Below are 19879 nucleotides of genomic sequence, written 5' to 3'. Positions count from 1 at the left end.
ACTGTACCAGCAGATTATGGTTGAAATGACAATAAAAGTGACTTGACTTGCTTCCTGAGGTTTAATCACATACAAGCTGTCATATTATAGGACATATAATTTTGAGAATGCATATTTCAATCCCATCAGAATGTTCCGAGAACTTGAATAGAGATAACCCAAAATAAAAAATGCCAGCTTTATAATGCTTTATAGCAGAATGCTTTACAGTACAGACAATCTGGGTTCAATTCCTGTCACTATCTGTAAGGAGTTTGGATTTCTTCCCTTTGACCACATGTGGGCTTCCTCCAGGTGCTCTGGTTTCCTCCCACAGTCCAAAGATGTACCAGCTGGTAGGTCATTTGGACATTGTAAATTGTCCCGTGATTAGGCTAAGATTAAATCTGGGGGATACTGGGTGACGTGGCTCAAGGGGCTGGAAGGGCCAATTCCGCACTGTATTTCAATTCCAATTTTGGCATCGATACATAAAATAATTGGGAAAATGCTGGAATGGTCTGACTGTGAAGAAAAAAAACAGAGTTATCTTTTCAGTTTGATTGTGAAATCATAACTTTGTTTCTCTTGCCACAAATGGACGATTAATACTGATTTCAGATGGAACAATAGTATTTTTGAGCATGACTTCTTGTAAGCACTTCCCAAAGGAAATATTAAAGATAAAATGAGAATTCAGACTTCAATGTCATACCATTCTAACTCGACTAAAATGCTGTCAAAGAAATGATGTATTATGTACAACTAATTCACGGTACTGCATGTACAATAATACTAAATGCATTCACTAACTGGTTGAGAAATAAAATTCTTTTTTTTCGTTGAAGTGGCCAAGAAAACATCAACAGAGCAGAAAACAGAGTAAATTGATTTTAAGTAGATTGTGGGTCTCATGCTAACTTCTGGTGACTCAATTTTAAAAGATCCCAATGAATGCAAAGGATGTGACCTTTTTCAGCTCTGTAGGTCAGCACCACTCCAAGCCCGTATGTAGAAGTCACTCTGCCAAATGCCATCAGAAGATGAATGTAAATAACATTAAAGGAGCAATTTTAATAAATATCAGGCAGTAACAAGTTTTGTGAAAACAGAAGGATATTTCAAAGCAAACCTACCAGTACATCATTTCTGACAATGTAGACTTCACTTCCTTTGGAATTGCTTGCAAGGAGTTAAGTTCAAAAGTAATTTTCAATCACAAGGAAATAAGTTATGTGCGGCAGGTTAGCTAAGGTAGACTATGAAGCAATATCGTGAATACGTAATAATAAGAGCAGACATGGATTATTGAAAAGGAAATCATTTTGACTCATCTATTGGAGTTAGAGTTGTGGTATCATAGAGCACTACAACATACAAACAGGCCATTTGGCTCATCTAGTCTGTGCCAACCTGGTCTTCTGCCTTCGTCCTATCTAGCTGCATCCAGTTTGTAGCACTCTCCGCATCACAGTGAACACTCGTAGGACTGGACTCAAGTGCAAAGGAACGATAGATACTTTTCGGTCACAGCAGTCACTGGCACCTGTTCAACCCTGGTGCGGAGGATGGCAGACTCTGTCAGGGTGACAGTGACTCGGGCCCTGACTCAGCCCTGGTGCGGAGGATGGCAGACTCTGTCAGGGTGACAGTGACTCGGGCCCTGACTCAGCCCTGGTGCGGAGGATGGCAGACTCTGTCAGGGTGACAGTGACTCGGGCTCAGCCCTGGTGCGGAGGATGGCAGACTCTGTCAGGGTGACAGTGACTCGGGCTCAGCCCTGGTGCGGAGGATGGCAGACTCTGTTAGGGTGACAGTGACTCGGGCCCTGACTCAGCCCTGGTGCGGAGGATGGCAGACTCTGTCAGGGTGACAGTGACTCGGGCCCTGACTCAGCCCTGGTGCGGAGGATGGCAGACTCTGTCAGGGTGACAGTGACTCGGGCCCTGACTCAGCCCTGGTGCGGAGGATGTCAGACTCTGTCAGGGTGACAGTGACTCTGACTCAGCCCTGGTGCGGAGGATGGCAGACTCTGTCAGGGTGACAGTGACTCGGGCTCAGCCCTGGTGCGGAGGATGGCAGACTCTGTTAGGGTGACAGTGACTCGGGCCCTGACTCAGCCCTGGTGCGGAGGATGTCAGACTCTGTCAGGGTGACAGTGACTCGGGCTCAGCCCTGGTGCGGAGGATGTCAGACTCTGTCAGAGTGACAGTGACTCGGGCTCAGCCCTGGTGCGGAGGATGTCAGACTCTGTCAGGGTGACAGTGACTCGGGCTCAGCCCTGGTGCGGAGGATGTCAGACTCTGTCAGGGTGACAGTGACTCAGGCTCAGCAGTGGTGCGGAGGATATCAGACTCTGTCAGGGTGACAGTGACTCGGGCTCTGACTCAGCCCTGCTGCGGAGGATGGCAGACTCTGTCAGGGTGACAGTGACTCGGGCTCAGCCCTGGTGCGGAGGATGTCAGACTCTGTCAGGGTGACAGTGACTCGGGCTCTGACTCAGCCCTGGTGCGGAGGATGGCAGACTCTGTCAGGGTGACAGTGACTCGGGCTCAGCCCTGGTGCGGAGGATGGCAGACTCTGTCAGGGTGACAGTGACTCGGGCCCTGACTCAGCCCTGGTGCGGAGGATGTCAGACTGTCAGGGTGACAGTGACTCGGGCTCTGACTCAGCCCTGGTGCGGAGGATGGCAGACTCTGTCAGGGTGACAGTGACGGGCTCAGCCCTGGTGCGGAGGATGTCAGACTCTGTCAGGGTGACAGTGACTCGGGCTCAGCCCTGGTGCGGAGGATGTCAGACTCTGTCAGGGTGACAGTGACTCAGGCTCAGCCCTGGTGCGGAGGATGGCAGACTCTGTCAGGGTGACAGTGACTCGGGCTCAGCCCTGGTGCGGAGGATGTCAGACTCTGTCAGGGTGACAGTGACTCGGGCCCTGACTCAGCCCTGGTGCGGAGGATGGCAGACTCTGTCAGGGTGACAGTGACTCGGGCTCAGCCCTGGTGCGGAGGATGGCAGACTCTGTCAGGGTGACAGTGACTCGGGCTCTGACTCAGCCCTGGTGCGGAGGATGGCAGACTCTGTCAGGGTGACAGTGACTCGGACTCAGCCCTGGTGCGGAGGATGGCAGACTCTGTCAGGGTGACAGTGACTCAGGCTCAGCCCTGGTGCGGAGGATGGCAGACTCTGTCAGGGTGACAGTGACTCGGGCTCTGACTCAGCCCTGGTGCGGAGGATGTCAGACTCTGTCAGGGTGACAGTGACTCGGGCTCAGCCCTGGTGCGGAGGATGGCAGACTCTGTCAGGGTGACAGTGACTCGGGCTCAGCCCTGGTGCGGAGGATGGCAGACTCTGTCAGGGTGACAGTGACTCGGGCCCTGACTCAGCCCTGGTGCGGAGGATGGCAGACTCTGTCACGGTGACAGTGACTCAGGCCCTGACTCAGCCCTGGTGCGGAGGATGGCAGACTGTCAGGGTGACAGTGACTCGGGCTCAGCCCTGGTGCGGAGGATGTCAGACTCTGTCAGGGTGACAGTGACTCGGGCTCAGTCCTGGTGCGGAGGATGTCAGACTCTGTCAGGGTGACAGTGACTCAGGCTCAGCCCTGGTGCGGAGGATGGCAGACTCTGTCAGGGTGACAGTGACTCGGGCTCAGCCCTGGTGCGGAGGATGTCAGACTCTGTCACGGTGACAGTGACTCGGGCTCAGCCCTGGTGCGGAGGATGTCAGACTCTGTCAGGGTGACAGTGACTCGGGCTCTGACTCAGCCCTGGTGCGGAGGATGGCAGACTCTGTCAGGGTGACAGTGACTCGGGCCCTGACTCAGCCCTGGTGCGGAGGATGTCAGACTGTCAGGGTGACAGTGACTCGGGCTCTGACTCAGCCCTGGTGCGGAGGATGGCAGACTCTGTCAGGGTGACAGTGACTCGGGCTCAGCCCTGGTGCGGAGGATGTCAGACTCTGTCAGGGTGACAGTGACTCGGGCTCAGCCCTGGTGCGGAGGATGTCAGACTCTGTCAGGGTGACAGTGACTCGGGCTCAGCCCTGGTGCGGAGGATGGCAGACTCTGTCAGGGTGACAGTGACTCGGCTCTGACTCAGCCCTGGTGCGGAGGATGGCAGACTCTGTCAGGGTGACAGTGACTCGGGCCCTGACTCAGCCCTGGTGCGGAGGATGGCAGACTCTGTCAGGGTGACAGTGACTCGGGCTCAGCCCTGGTGCGGAGGATGGCAGACTCTGTCAGGGTGACAGTGACTCGGGCTCAGCCCTGGTGCGGAGGATGGCAGACTCTGTCAGGGTGACAGTGACTCGGGCCCTGACTCAGCCCTGGTGCGGAGGATGGCAGACTCTGTCAGGGTGACAGTGACTCGGGCTCTGACTCAGCCCTGGTGCGGAGGATGTCAGACTCTGTCAGGGTGACAGTGACTCGGGCTCAGCCCTGGTGCGGAGGATGGCAGACTCTGTCAGGGTGACAGTGACTCGGGCTCAGCCCTGGTGCGGAGGATGGCAGACTCTGTCAGGGTGACAGTGACTCGGGCTCTGACTCAGCCCTGGTGCGGAGGATGGCAGACTCTGTCAGGGTGACAGTGACTCGGTCCCTGACTCAGCCCTGGTGCGGAGGATGGCAGACTCTGTCACGGTGACAGTGACTCAGGCCCTGACTCAGCCCTGGTGCGGAGGATGGCAGACTGTCAGGGTGACAGTGACTCGGGCTCAGCCCTGGTGCGGAGGATGTCAGACTCTGTCAGGGTGACAGTGACTCGGGCTCTGACTCAGCCCTGGTGCGGAGGATGGCAGACTGTCAGGGTGACAGTGACTCGGGCCCTGACTCAGCCCTGGTGCGGAGGATGTCAGACTCTGTCAGGGTGACAGTGACTCGGGCTCTGACTCAGCCCTGGTGCGGAGGATGGCAGACTGTCAGGGTGACAGTGACTCGGGCCCTGACTCAGCCCTGGTGCGGAGGATGGCAGACTCTGTCAGGGTGACAGTGACTCGGGCTCAGCCCTGGTGCGGAGGATGTCAGACTCTGTCAGGGTGACAGTGACTCGGGCTCAGCCCTGGTGCGGAGGATGGCAGACTCTGTCAGGGTGACAGTGACTCGGGCTCAGCCCTGGTGCGGAGGATGGCAGACTCTGTCAGGGTGACAGTGACTCGGGCTCAGCCCTGGTGCGGAGGATGGCAGACTCTGTCAGGGTGACAGTGACTCGGGCTCTGACTCAGCCCTGGTGCGGAGGATGGCAGACTCTGTCAGGGTGACAGTGACTCGGGCTCTGACTCAGCCCTGGTGCGGAGGATGGCAGACTCTGTCAGGGTGACAGTGACTCGGGCTCAGCCCTGGTGCGGAGGATGGCAGACTCTGTCAGGGTGACAGTGACTCGGGCTCTGACTCAGCCCTGGTGCGGAGGATGGCAGACTCTGTCAGGGTGACAGTGACTCGGGCTCTGACTCAGCCCTGGTGCGGAGGATGTCAGACTCTGTCAGGGTGACAATGACTCGGGCTCAGCCCTGGTGCGGAGGATGGCAGACTCTGTCAGGGTGACAGTGACTCGGGCTCAGCCCTGGTGCGGAGGATGTCAGACTCTGTCCGGGTGACAGTGACTCGGGCTCAGCCCTGGTGCGGAGGATGGCAGACTCTGTCAGGGTGACAGTGACTCGGGCTCAGCCCTGGTGCGGAGGATGGCAGACTCTGTCAGGGTGACAGTGACTCGGGCTCAGCCCTGGTGCGGAGGATGGCAGACTCTGTCAGGGTGACAGTGACTCGGGCTCAGCCCTGGTGCGGAGGATGGCAGACTCTGTCAGGGTGACAGTGACTCGGGCTCTGACTCAGCCCTGGTGCGGAGGATGGCAGACTCTGTCAGGGTGACAGTGACTCGGGCTCTGACTCAGCCCTGGTGCGGAGGATGGCAGACTCTGTCAGGGTGACAGTGACTCGGGCCCTGACTCAGCCCTGGTGCGGAGGATGGCAGACTCTGTCAGGGTGACAGTGACTCGGGCCCTGACTCAGCCCTGGTGCGGAGGATGTCAGACTCTGTCAGGGTGACAGTGACTCGGGCTCAGCCCTGGTGCGGAGGATGGCAGACTCTGTCAGGGTGACAGTGACTCGGGCTCTGACTCAGCCCTGGTGCGGAGGATGGCAGACTCTGTCAGGGTGACAGTGACTCGGGCTCTGACTCAGCCCTGGTGCGGAGGATGGCAGACTCTGTCAGGGTGACAGTGACTCGGGCTCAGCCCTGGTGCGGAGGATGGCAGACTGTCAGGGTGACAATGACTCGGGCTCAGCCCTGGTGCGGAGGATGTCAGACTCTGTCAGGGTGACAGTGACTCGGGCTCAGCCCTGGTGCGGAGGATGGCAGACTCTGTCAGGGTGACAGTGACTCGGGCTCAGCCCTGGTGCGGAGGATGGCAGACTCTGTCAGGGTGACAGTGACTCGGGCTCAGCCCTGGTGCGGAGGATGGCAGACTCTGTCAGGGTGACAGTGACTCGGGCTCTGACTCAGCCCTGGTGCGGAGGATGGCAGACTCTGTCAGGGTGACAGTGACTCAACACAGGAATGGAGGACAGCAGATTCCCCGTGAAACGAGGTTAGACATGGGAAGGTCAACAGAGCATCAGAAGCATTACCGAGCGATGCCTTGATATAACTCATTCTCCACAAATACAGTAGGACTCTGCTTCCAGAGCACAATTAGAGTGCCCTTTAAATAACCATAGAACGCAGGAAACATGGGCCAGTCCCAATCAACACAAGACTAAATAGAAAGCCATCGGTTCTTGGCTCGAACATTTAGTAAATCCAGCAGCTCAAAGCTCTACAGCAAACAGTGAGGCCCAAAGGGCTCATGACACCTCTTGAGTTCTTTGATCGTCTAGTAGGGCCGATGGGGTTGTGCATTTCGATTTTTGGAGAGCTTTCAATGAAGTCCCACACAAAACAAATTACAAATTGAAATTAGAGATCAAAGATTGGAATTGCGGTGGTATACAAATGTGGATTATGTGCTGATTAATAATTGTAAAGCAATGGTTAGGAAAATATAAGTTCCTCTGACATTAATAGGGGTGGCTAGTAGGATATCTCAGGTATCAGTGTTCGAACCCAAACTGTTCAAAATCCAAATCACCAACTTCACTGCAAAACCAAATGAAACATTTCTAAGTCTGCTCATGATGTGAAATTAAGCAGGAATCAAGGTCATGATCATGATACAAAGAAACTTCAAGAGGATATAGACAAGTTAAATGAAAAATGACTAATTTTTAACTCTATGCCTCTCATAATTTTATTTACTTAAATGAGCTTTTCCCTCAGTTGCTGACACTCCAGATGGAAGTTTTTGTGCATTCTCTGCTTATAGCTGCTACATTCTCATCCAGGTAACATCCTGAGCATTTATCATCCATTCCTTCATACCTTTCCTATAATGTGGCAACTAGCAATGCACACTGTACTCCAAAACTACTTGCCTACTTTTATCTATATTGCATTTCCCTGAATGGTGAAGATATGCACGCCATATGTTTTCAACACCATCCTATCTATTTGTATTGCCACTTCCAGGAAGCTATGGTCCTGCTACTGGATCCATAAGACCATATGATCAGAAGACACAGGAGCAGAGTTAGGCCATTTGGCACATCGAGCCTGCTCTGCTATTTGATTTCCCACTCAGCCCCATTCTCCTGCCTTCTGCCCGTAACCTTTGATGACCCTACAAATCAAGAGCCTATCAACTTGCACTTTTAATATGATTTGGTCTCCACTGCCACCTGTGGCAATGGATTCCATGGATTTGCAACCCTGTGGCTGAAGAAATTCCACCTCATCTCTGCTCTAAAGCAACGTACTTCTATTCTGAAGCTGTATTCTCTGGTCCTAGTCTCTCCCACTCTTGGAAATATCTGCATCTCCACTCTATTTAGGAACTCCAATATTCAATGAAAGGTATCAAAAAAACCTCCCCTCATTCTTTTATACTCCAGTGAGTACTTGCCCACAGCTCTCAAATGCACCTCTTCTATTAACCCTCTTATTCCTGATTTCATTCTCATAAACCTCCTCTGGACCATATGCAATCCCAGGCACATCCTTTCTTAGATACAAGTCAAAATACTCTAAATATAGTCTGCTCAATGCCTTATAAAGCCCTAGCATTACCTCTCTGCTTATATATTCTGGTCCTTTTGAAGGGAATGCTGACTTTGCATTTGGCTTTTTAACTACGGACTCAACTGACACGTTAACATTCAGGGAATCCTACACTAGGACCCGCAAGACCTTCTACGTCTCTGAAGATAGCCTATGCTTTTATTCCTTCTACCAAAAGGCATGACTATACTATGTACCTCTCTGCCTCTCTTTGTATGATCCACAAACCTGGCCACTAAGCCATCAACTTCATCTGTACATCAATGTTTATTGGTCCTGTGGTAGATGATCTAATTTCATTTTTTATGATCAATGACATTCTGTTGCTTTTCCTCCTTTTCTTTATTCTAACTGCGAGTCCAGCGCTCTTGTAAAGTTTAATCCCCATACTCTCCTCTGAGAGACAAGGTCTTTTGGCTATGCCATATATCACTACTGGTAGTGGATCAGTGTGCAAAGAGCCAAAGAAACATTAAAATTCTCAAGAGCTGGAGCCCAAAGACTCCTGAAGGAGCATTACATATCCTTGAACAATGCAGTAGAAGTCAGGAGCAGGTTTCTGAATGCTAGTATGCTTAATTGATGCAATCTTTTGCCATTGAAAAACAATTTCACAGGAGGATGAAGATAATTTGTCACAGCCTTTGAATTTCTCAGAACATTTCACTCTTTAATCCAACATGGAGTTTCTACTTTGTGTTTTAATTATTTTTTATCCCAAATGGAATCACTTAAGGGTATGTCAGGGACCCAGACTTGGGGATGGTGATGAGGAAGTCCATGAACACTAGCTCTCTATCTTGCTGCACTATTTATTTATATTTTATTTTTTATATTGTAACTTATAATATTTTTATGTGATGCACTGGATTGGTCCTCCAAGAAGACCACAACCTTGTCATAAGTTTTGGAGGCTAGTGTGCCTCAGTGACCTGGAGAGCTACATTGGCCTTATGCTTTGACTCTTGGTAAGGTCACAAAAAGGTCAAAGGATAGAGGCTTAACTAAGATTGGTTCTCTGGTACTCCATGTTTGGCAGGTCAGCTCAGGGCTAACAACCCTGACGAGTAAAACAAAACTGTATGGAAACAGCAATGCAGAATCCTTCGACATGTGAGTGCGATGTTACTCCTGGGTCTGCACCAGGAACTTCCATGATAGACAGTAGTGAAAACTGAGCTACTGACATGATGAAGGAAACCCTGAACTTCACCAGTGATAGAGGACCTTTATTGCTGCCCTAAATGCCAGCAGCATAATGGGTAGTAGAGAATGGGCTGTTGTGGTAAATCAACACATTTCACACAATATGTCAGTGATAATAAACCTGATCTGATTCTGAACTGGAAGCAGTTCACAGCATGTATCCTGTTGTATTGACACTGGAATTTCCGGATGCGTTCCCAACTAGGCCTTCATCATTTGCGTTGACTACAGCAGAAATACTATTTAGGATTTAGTTGCAAGTTACCATGATACAGCTCTCCATAGATTCATCCGCAGATTATGCCAGGGTGAAGCTAGATGAGATGTTAGTTTCCTTTTTCCAGAAAATGATGTATCAGGTTGCCACTGTTGAATGCTAATCAGTTGAGCTATTTCATGAGAGCAGTGCTCCTCTTTCTGTGTGGCAGCACAAGGAGATTCTGGGTGTGATGGCCATTTCAATGAGATGATGACAAGATGGGTGAGGCATGACTGTTGTATTGGGTGTTACTAACAGTAGGAGGATATTTCACACATCCTATTTACACTCAGTGGCCACTTCATTTGGTACAACTCGTTAATACAAATATCTAATCAGCCAATCATGTGGCAGTAACTCAATGCATAAAATAATTCAGACATGGTCAAGAGGTTCAGACCAAACATCAGAATGGGGAAGAAATGCGATCTATGTGAAACTGACCATAGAGTGATCATTGGTGCCAGACAGGGTGGTTTGAATGTCTGCATTCTTGAGAAACTGAAAGGTCTGAAGGTAGATAAGTCACCTGGATCAGATGGTGTACACCCAGAGTCTCAGAAACTGCTGCTCTCCTGCTGATTTCTTTAGAGTTTACAGAGTATGATGGGAGAAACAAAAAAATTATCCAGTGAGTGGCAGCTCTGTGGGTGAAAACATCTAACTACTGAGAGGTCAGAGAAGAATGGCCAGACTGGCTCAAGCTGACAGGATAAATATATATATCCCAGTAAAGGAGGTTTCGAAAGGAATGATGACAACCATGGCTAACAAGGGAAGTCAAAACCAACATAAAAGTCAAAGAGAGGGCATATAATAGAGCAAAGATAAGTGGGAAATAAGAGGATTTAGAAGCTTCTAAAAACCAACAGAAGGCAACTAAAGAAGTTATGAAGGTAAAGATGGAATATGAAAGTAAGCTAATCAATGTTATTAAAGAGGATACCAGAAGTTTCTTCAGATACATGAAGTGTAAAAGAGGGGTGGAAATGTATATTGGACCATTGGAAAACATTGCTGGAGAGGCAGTAATGAGGGATGACAAAATGCCACGTAAACTGAATAAGTATTTTGCATCAGTCTTTGTTGTGGAAGATATTAGCAGCATGGTGGAAGTTCTAGGTGTCAGGGTTTATGAAGTGTGTGAAGTTACCTTAATTAGAGAGAAGGATCTTGGGAAACTGAAAGGTCCGAAGGTAGGTAAGTCACCCGGACCAGATGGTGTATATCCAGAGTTCTGAAAGAAGTGGCTGAGGAGATGGTGGAGGTGTTAGTAATGATTTTTCAAGAATCACAAGATTCTGGAATGTTTCTGCAAGTTGGAAAATTGCAAATATCATGCCAGTAATCAAGAAGGGAGAAAAGCAGAAGAAAAGGAAACTATTAGACAATTATTAAAGATGAGGCCTCAGGGTACTTGGAGGCACATGATAAAATAGGCCATAGTCAGCATGGCTTCCTCAAGGGAGTATCTTTCCTGTCAAATCTATTGGAATTCTTTGAAGAAAAAACAAGCAGAAGAGAAAAAGGAGAATCAGTTGATGTTGGTTATTAGATTTTCAGAAGGCCTTTGACAAGGAGCCACATGAGGCTGCTTAACAAGTTACAAGCCCATGGTTTTACAAGAAAGATTCTAGCATGGATAAAGCAGTGGCTGATTGGCAGGAGGCAAAAAGTGAGGAAAAAAGGGAACCTTTTCTGATTGGCTGCCAATGACTAGTGGTGTTCTACAGGAGTGTGTTGGGACTGATGCGCTTTATGTTATACGCCATTGATTTGATTGATGGAATTGATGGCTTTGTCGCAAAGTTTGCAGACAATAGGAAATGGCAGATGGAATACAATGTCGGGAAGTGTATGGTCATGAACCTTGGTAGAGGAAATGAAAGGGTTGACTATTTTCTAAATGGAGAGAAAATCCAAAAAACTGAGACACAAAGGGACTTAGGAAGCCCTGTACAGGATTCCCTAAAGGTTAATTTGCACAGAGTCTGTCGTGAGGAAGGCAAATGTAATGTTAGCACTCATTTCTAGAGGACTAGAATATAAAAGCAAGGATTCGGTGTTGAAACTTTATAAAGGCCTGGTGAGGCCTCACTCAGAGTATTGTGAGCAGGTTTGGGCCCTTTATCTTAGAAAGGATGTGTTGAAACTGGGGAGGGTTCACAAAGGGTTCACAGAAACTATTCCAGGATTGAATGGCTTGCCATTTAAAGAACGTCTGATGGCTCAGGCCTGGCATTCACTAGAATTCAGATGAATGAGGGGTGACCTCATTGAGTCCTATAGAATGGTGGAAGGCCATGAAAGACTTAATGTGGAGATGGTGGGAAAGTCTAAAACTGGAATGTTTCTGCAATTAAATCAGCCTTAAAGTAGAGAGAAATCATTTTAGAATGAAGGTGAAGAATTTCTTCAGCCAGGGTGGTGAATCTGTGGAATTATTTGCCACAGGCAGCTGTGGAGGTCTAACCTTTATGTATATTTAAGGCAGAGGTTGATAGATTCTTGATTGGTCAGGGCATGAAGGGATATGGGGAAAGACAGGAGATTGGGGCTGAGAGGAAAATTGGAACGGCCATGATGGAGCAGACTCAGTGGGCCTAATGGCCCAATTCTGTTCATATATCTTATGGTCTCATGATCTCATGGAAGGTGTCAGCAACTCCAATAATCACTCGTTACAACAGTGGTGTGCAGAAGAGCAACTCTGAATTCACAGCCTGTTGAAATTTGAAATGGATGGGCCACAGTAGTGGAAGACTATGAATATACACATAGTGGGCACTCACTGGGTACCCCCTTTGCCTAATAAAGTGGCCACCAACTGCATATTTGCAATAGCTTGGAATCTGTCAGACTGAAATCTGATGAAGAGACTGGAATTCCCATGTGCCAATAATGGAAATCACTCTTTGATTTAACAGTTACCTTGTGTTCATCACTGCTTTCTCCAAATGCCTGTACCAAGGATGCACTGGGAGCATCTACAGATCTCTACAAAAGAAAAAAAAAACATCCAGATAGTCTCAACAGTTGTGTTTTGTAGGACTGCTTTTATATTTCTATTTATTGTGGGTTTTTCTTTTGTTCTTTTAATTGTGCTCTTCATGCTTAGTGTTTTTAATGCTGCATCATAAATCAATTTTTCTCCTTTACACCAACTTACTGAAGGATGACAAAAACAATCTTGAACCTTCTGAAGCTATGTGCAGATGCACAAGGACAGCGTCACAGCTACTGATTTGGCAACACAGTAGATACAGCAATTGTGCTTGTGCATTTGCACATATCAGCTAATTATTTAATTGTGATAGCATTTAACGCCATAGTTGTCATCATAGTGCTTGTCAAGACTTGGACAAGGCATAGCAATGTTTCACTGCTGTTTTGCATTCAGCCTTCCGAGATATTGGACTTTCAAGTCAACCGACTCCATAGAACTGTAGATGGAGGCAAATGGCAGGGCAATGTAGACTGACAAGGAGCTTGGAACTCATCCAGTGACCCCCTGAAACCCCTCCCTCTGTGGTGCTGCTGAAGGTAAACATCAATACAAATGGCCAAATCCACCAGGAAGTCCTGGGTGACCATCTCCTCTTTGATGCCTTCGGGGAGGCCGTTCGGGAAGGTGTTGTACTGTGCCCGAGTTCTAGTCACTGGCTGTGGCTAGGGTCCAGATCTCTATGGGATAATCTGACACAGATCTGCATCCCTGGTGCACATGCCACCTTTCACAGGCAGGCTCTCTCTCCTGTGTTTGGGCTGATCAAATACTTCTCATCTCCTCAGAAAATAACCAAGAACTACTGCAGAAAGGGGAGCCTGCCTCCCAGATAGTTATTCCCCATTCTCTCTCCCGACTGGACAGTTGGTGATGACATAAGCTACCTCAGTTCAGTCAGAAATGTTAGTTGCAACTCAAAAAAAAAAGGATGAACCAGGAAAGAAAATAGCAGCAGTTACCAGACTCACCTGAGTACTTCTCTGGAGGAGACAGACAGGGCTCTTGAATGGGAGAAGTAAGCAAGAACACAAAGGGCAGGGCAGAAGATACAGTTGCAGAATGTTGATGGGTGCTCTGGGACAGCTGGAGTGACTGAGTCTAGGTCACAAGATCAGCTACATTGGTAGAACGACTCCACTACACAGAAAACAGAGTCCAGCTGGTTCTGGTGTCTTCCCAGCATCACTCCCATTGTTTCAGGACAGCTCTCAGACAGTCAGTGTCCGCTGGATCCATTCTGGCCAGATTTTACCGTCAGGGTGCTGGAGCAGGGATCCAATCGCAGACCCTGTACTGTGCACACTGTGATATTAATTGAGCAACAGATCCCAAGGTGTAACCAAAGTCAGCATCAAAATTCAGGCAGAAATCAAAACATCCAGTGAAATCCAAAAACCAGGAAACAGGCAGAGTCAATATCAGACAGACAGCATACAGATACGAATGCTGGAAAGGCTCAAGAAAATTCACTGGCACAATCTGGCAACAAACAGGTGAAAACACAGAGTTGACATACACCGAGCAATAACCAGAGAGGCAGATGATAGGTGGAGCACAATGAGACACAGGTGGCAGCAACACAGATAATAATAAGAAACAGGTGAGAGGCGGAGTACTCAGTGATACAGGGGCCAGAGCAGAGCAGGAGTGGGGACAGGAGCACGTGGCTAAACAAAACTACAGACTGACAGCTACGGGGGAAACACATTGAAAGACAGAGTTCAACTGGAGGTACTGATACCTCCACAGTATCCAGGACATTGCCAAGGAGTGATGCCCCAAAAAAGTGGCATCTATCATTAAGGATCTCCATCAATGAGCATGCCCCCTGCTCATTGCTACCACCAGGAAGGAAGTACAGAAGTCTGAAGGCACATACTCAATGATTCAGGAACAGCTCCTTCCCCTCTATTATTATGTAATGCATTGTACTGCTCCCGCAAAGACAAGATATTCCACGATATATGCTGGTGATATTAAACCTGATTCAGAGTTTGATCTGACTGATATCATGACAATAACAGTGTTAACTTGATGCGGTTGAGTTAGAATTGCCAGTTTCTGGTGTCTCCTGGTTCTAACTGTGGCTTAATCCTTGTATTTGTTTCCCTGTCATTGTGATTTTGAAGTGCAGCAGATATCACTATTGGGCTTCCAAGATCGTCCAGCTATCTCTGGAGCTTTCCTGATGGTATTTAAATGAAAGTACTGGTCCATCCATTGGATGAATTACAGTAATACAAAGTTCAAGTTTAAAGTGAATTTATGATCAGAGTACATATATATCATTATATATACCCCTGAGATACATTTTCCTCTGGCCATACTCAGCAAGTTTATAGAATAGTAACTTCAACAGGATCAATAAAAGATCAACCAGAGTGCAGAAGGCAACAAACTGTGCAAACACAAATATAAATAAATAGCAATAAATAATGAGAACATGAAATAACAAGATAATGATTCCTTAAAGTGAGATAACTCGTTGTGCAAACATTTCAATGAAAGGGTAAGTGAGTGTAGTTATCCCCTTTTATTCAAGATTCTGATGGTTGAGGGGCAGTAACTGTTCCTGAACCTGGTGGTGTGAGTCCTGAGGCTCCTGAACCTTCTACCTGACGGCAGCAGTGAAAAGACAGCATGACCTGGGTGGTGGGGATCTCTGATAATGGATGCTACCCTCCTACGACAGCATTTCATGGAGATGTGCTCATTATTGGGAGGACTTTACCTGTGATATACTGGGCCGGATCCACTGCATTTTGTAGGATTTTTCATTCAATGGCATTGGTGTTTTGATACCAGGCTGTGATGTAGCAATTCAATATCATGATGTATCTATAGAAGAGGTATATCTTTGACAGAAATAAGGGACATATTTGGGCTGAGGAGCATGCCTAAGGAAAGAGTCATGAAGTATGATTGCTGTCTCTTTTCTCATACCAAACAGATGCTGTACAAGGAAATTTGACATCAATCAAAGCAACCTACTGATGATGTCATGCTGGAAATAAGGTACTGCAATCCATTATGTCAAGCTCAGTTAAGAGCTTTATTAAATTTTCGAGGAATGCAGCCAATGTAAATTCTTATTAGGTTCTCAGGAAATTTCTCTGAATATAATAGCATAGACACAATGATATTTCTAAACTTGAGTTAGCCTGGTGAAGTGTTAGATATCAGAAATAGTGGATTAATACAGCATGGAAACAGGCCATTCGGCCCACCTTGTCCATACTAACCAAGATGCCTACCAATTTAGTTCTTATGATTGCACTTAGCCCATATCCCTCTAACTCTCTTATCTGTGAACTGTATCTATGTACCTCAGTCATGTCTCTACCCATGATAATCGTTGATGGGCACAATTTGACTGGGCATCAGGGAAACTCATATTGCAAACAAACATGTGGCATGCAAAATAATTGCTCAAAGTGTTTTTTCCCATGAACAATTCTGTAAACAGACACATAGACCTCAATCCTATTCATGATTGCGGGTTCTAGTTGACTTATGACCTCTGACTTAATATTGCCTTCTTCTGGGAAAAAAAGACTATGTGCATTCATTATTGAATTGAATTGACTTTATTACTTACGTCCCCCGCATACATGAGGAGTAAAAATCTTTATGTTACATCTCTGTCAATTGAGATCAGAGATGAGGATGAATTTTGTTCACCAGAGAGTGGTAAATCTGTGGAAATCGTTGACACAGGCAGCAACGGTGGCCATGTCATTGGGAATATTTAAGGCAGAGGTTGATAGGTTCTTGATTAGCTGAGGTGAGAAAGGATACACGGAGAAGGCAGGAGATTGGGGCTGAGAGGATATAAGGATCAGCCATGATGAGATGGTAGACCAGACCCGATGGGCCAAATAGCCTACGTTTGCTCCTATATGGTCTTATCAACACGTACAAACAAGCTGGATGAACTCAGCAGGTCGGGCAGCATCCGTTGAAATGAGCAGTCAACGGATGCTGCCCGACCTGCTGAGTTCATCCAGCTTGTTTGTATGTGTTGATTTGACCACAGCATCTGCAGTATACTTTGTGTTTATTATGGTCTTATAATGAGAGCTGGTGATGCTCTGCACTGGATACAGCCTAAAGGCAGCCCACTACTTATTTTACTGCACTATCAGAGCACTGGGAGACAGATATTCAGAGTGGGGAGATAAGAGCAATTCATAACTTCCCCAGCTACACAGGTTCGACAGCAAGATGAGCACATGTGATATAAGAAAAGGGAAGCCAAGCACCTCAATAGAACTGAGGCTGTTGTTACAATAGTTGGAGCAATAATAATATCTAGCAGCTATAACAGCCCAGTTAATTGGGAATATTCATTAGCTCTTTTTCAACAGTACTGAAAGGTATATCATTCCACCAGGGAGATTTGGAATGAACACTAAGCTGTTTCTAGCTTGAGACTTTTGCATAGTTTCCATGCAGGAATAGCTCCTCTAGGACAGAAGACATGTGGAACACCATGAATCTGTTCACAGAGATCATCACTGACGGATACATGCAGTGGCCACTTTATTAGATACACCTATTCACCTGTTCACTAATGAAAATATCTAATCTGATAATCATGCAGCAGTAACTCGCTACATTAAAGCATGCCAACATGGTCAAAAGGTTCAATCTTTGTTTAGACCAAACATCCGAATGTGGAAAAAATGGGAAGAAATCTGGCAATCATATGGCAATCACTTGACTGTGACTGTGGAAAGATTGTTGGTGGTTTGGGTATCTCAGAAGCTGCTGATCTCCTGCGAGTTTCATGCACAACAGTCTCGAGAGTTTACAGAGAATGGTGCGAAAAACAGAAAAACTTCCAGTGAGCAGCAGTTCTGTGGGTGAAAACGTCTTTGTAATGAGAGGGGTCAGAGGAGAATGGCCAGACTGGTTCAAGCTGACAGGAAGGAGACAGTAACTCCAATATCCAGTGATGTGCAGAAGAATATCTCTGAGTGCACAACATGCTGAATCTTGAAGTGGATGGCCTACAGCAGCAGAAGATTATGAACATTCACTCAGTGGCCACTTTATTAGGTACAGGAGACAGCTAAGGAAGTGAACTTCCATCTGAACTCCTGGGGTGCCTAGGGGTGACTCGAATAACAGCAGTACTCCCAATGGATACGATTAAATATTCTCGTCTCAGCCTGATACAGCTAAAAAGCACAACTGTTTCCAAAGTCAGTATAGTCAACAAGGATGTCTTTTTTTTTGTAATTTATTTTTTTACTGAAGTTCATCAAACAAACATTTCCATAAGATGTATTTCAGACATTGTACATATACATCATATAATCATATATATTACAAATCTCCACATAGTATTTATCTGGGGCATACACTTATAGAAAAGAGTGGAAAGAATAAAAAAGCAAAAGGAAAGAACTATGTACAAGCAGGGAGTGATCTTTTTTTTTACAACAGATTCATTGATTTGTGAGAATAAAATCAGGCCTATCAGGCATTATGTAGTTAAACCATTTTTCCCAGTTTGAATCAAAATTTTCCAGCTTATGATTAACAGATGCTGTTATCTTCTCCATTTTGTAAATGTCCATTGTAATTTCCATCCATGTATTTAAAGTTGGTCTCTCCTGTGATAACCATTTCCTTGTAAGAGTCTTTTTACCAGCCACCAACAGTATATTCATTAAATATTTATCTCTTTTCAACCATTCTTGAGGTATATATCCAAAATATATGGTCTTACTCTCCAAGGGTATTTCACATTTAAAGATGTCTTGTGGGGCATTGTGTATCCCCCTCCAATAGTTCTTGATAACAGGGCAGTCCCAAAAAATATGATAATGATTTACATTTTGATTTCCACAATTTCTCCAGCAAACAGGGAGGTTACTATCATAATGGGATTTCTGAGAGGGTGTAATAAAACATCTTATCAAGTTTTTCCATCCAAACTCTCTCCATTTCTGTGAATTGGTACACTTCCATTGATATCTCCATATTGTTGTCCATTCTTCTTCAGATATAATTATCCCTCCTTCCTTCTCCCATTTTGTTTTAATGTATGAAGTCGAATGTGTTTTAAGATTCGACAACCCCTTATACATGCTTGAAATGATTCTACTACCATTATCTGAATTATATGGTTTTCTAAAGAGCTCTATCAAGCATATATTTGTCTTGGTTACATTTTTAAGCATCTTATTAACATATTGTTGCATCTGTAAATACCAATAAAAATCTTGTTTTTCTAATAAGTGTTTCTCTATAAGTATTTCAAAACTGAACAGTGTATTCAACAAAGATTTCTTAATGTGTTTAAATGAACTATCGCTGCTTAAAACTGACAGAAAAATTCTGATTGTGGATGTAAGCATCCACTGAGGAAGTGTGGCTGCAGATCGGGGTTTTAAACTCCCTACACCGACTATCTAGCTTGCAAACGTGCAGTCTCTGGTGAATAAAATCGATGATCTCAGAGCTAGGGTGCTGAATCAGAGGGACATTAGGATCGCGTGTGTCCTTTGTCTCATGGGATCCTGGTCAACCCCTTCTGTACCGGATACAGCGATTCAGATTGATGGGTTTACTACACACCATCAGGATAGATCTATGAAGTCTCTAAAAAGCAGAGGTGTAGGAGTTTGCCTCATGATCAACTCTTCTTGGTGCACAAATATATCAGTGATGTCCCAATTCTGCTCACCAGACTTGGAATATCTAGCAGTTAAATGCCATTCTTTTTACCTACCAGAGGAGTTCTCCAGAGTCATTTTGGTAGCAGTATACATTCCACCATGAAGCAGCACACCCTAACGCCTTCACTAGATTATAACTAGGCTGGTCTGTAAAAACCTCTAAGCAATTACCATCAACAGATCACTTCCAATACCAGAGGAAACAACGCACTACACCATCATCAAGAAGCCTACCATGCCATTCCACGCCCTCACTTCGGGAAGTCTGATCACCTGGCTGGATTTCTAATCCCTGAGTACAGGCAGAGACTGAAGACAGCAGCAGCAGTGAGGACCAAGAAGGTATGGACAAGAGAAGCACAGGAGCGCCTACAGAACTGCTTTGAATCGGTGGACTGGACTATATTCAGGGATTCATCTTCAAATCTGGATGAAAATGCTGCATTGGTTACCGACTTCATTAAAACCTACGTGGATGAGTGTGTGCCTACAAAGACTTACTGCACGTTCCCAATCTAAAAGCCATGGATGAACCAGGAGGTATGTCGTCTGCTGAAGGCCAGATCTATGCAATTCAAGTCTGGCGATCCAGGCC

At 46.4% G+C, this 19879-nt stretch overlaps 2 long non-coding RNA genes across 3 annotated transcripts in view; one reads left to right on the top strand and one right to left on the bottom strand.

Moving 5' to 3' along the window:
- The window catches only part of LOC132397843 (uncharacterized), a 56952-nt gene that overhangs the window by 12150 nt on the left and 24923 nt on the right, over window positions 1–19879 (bottom strand). For both annotated transcript variants that reach the window (XR_009513467.1, XR_009513466.1), the window contains exon 3: window positions 12520–12585. This is a non-coding gene — a long non-coding RNA (uncharacterized LOC132397843). The remainder of the gene's footprint in view (window positions 1–12519; window positions 12586–19879) is intronic.
- LOC132397844 (uncharacterized) overlaps window positions 1–19879 on the top strand; it is a 129145-nt gene that overhangs the window by 94030 nt on the left and 15236 nt on the right. Inside the window, exon 3 of the long non-coding RNA XR_009513468.1 lies at window positions 15546–15610. This is a non-coding gene — a long non-coding RNA (uncharacterized LOC132397844). The remainder of the gene's footprint in view (window positions 1–15545; window positions 15611–19879) is intronic.

Source organism: Hypanus sabinus, chromosome 8 (assembly GCF_030144855.1).
Source record: "Hypanus sabinus isolate sHypSab1 chromosome 8, sHypSab1.hap1, whole genome shotgun sequence".
NCBI lineage: Eukaryota > Metazoa > Chordata > Chondrichthyes > Myliobatiformes > Dasyatidae > Hypanus > Hypanus sabinus.
This window is presented reverse-complemented; position numbering and strand designations above follow the sequence as displayed.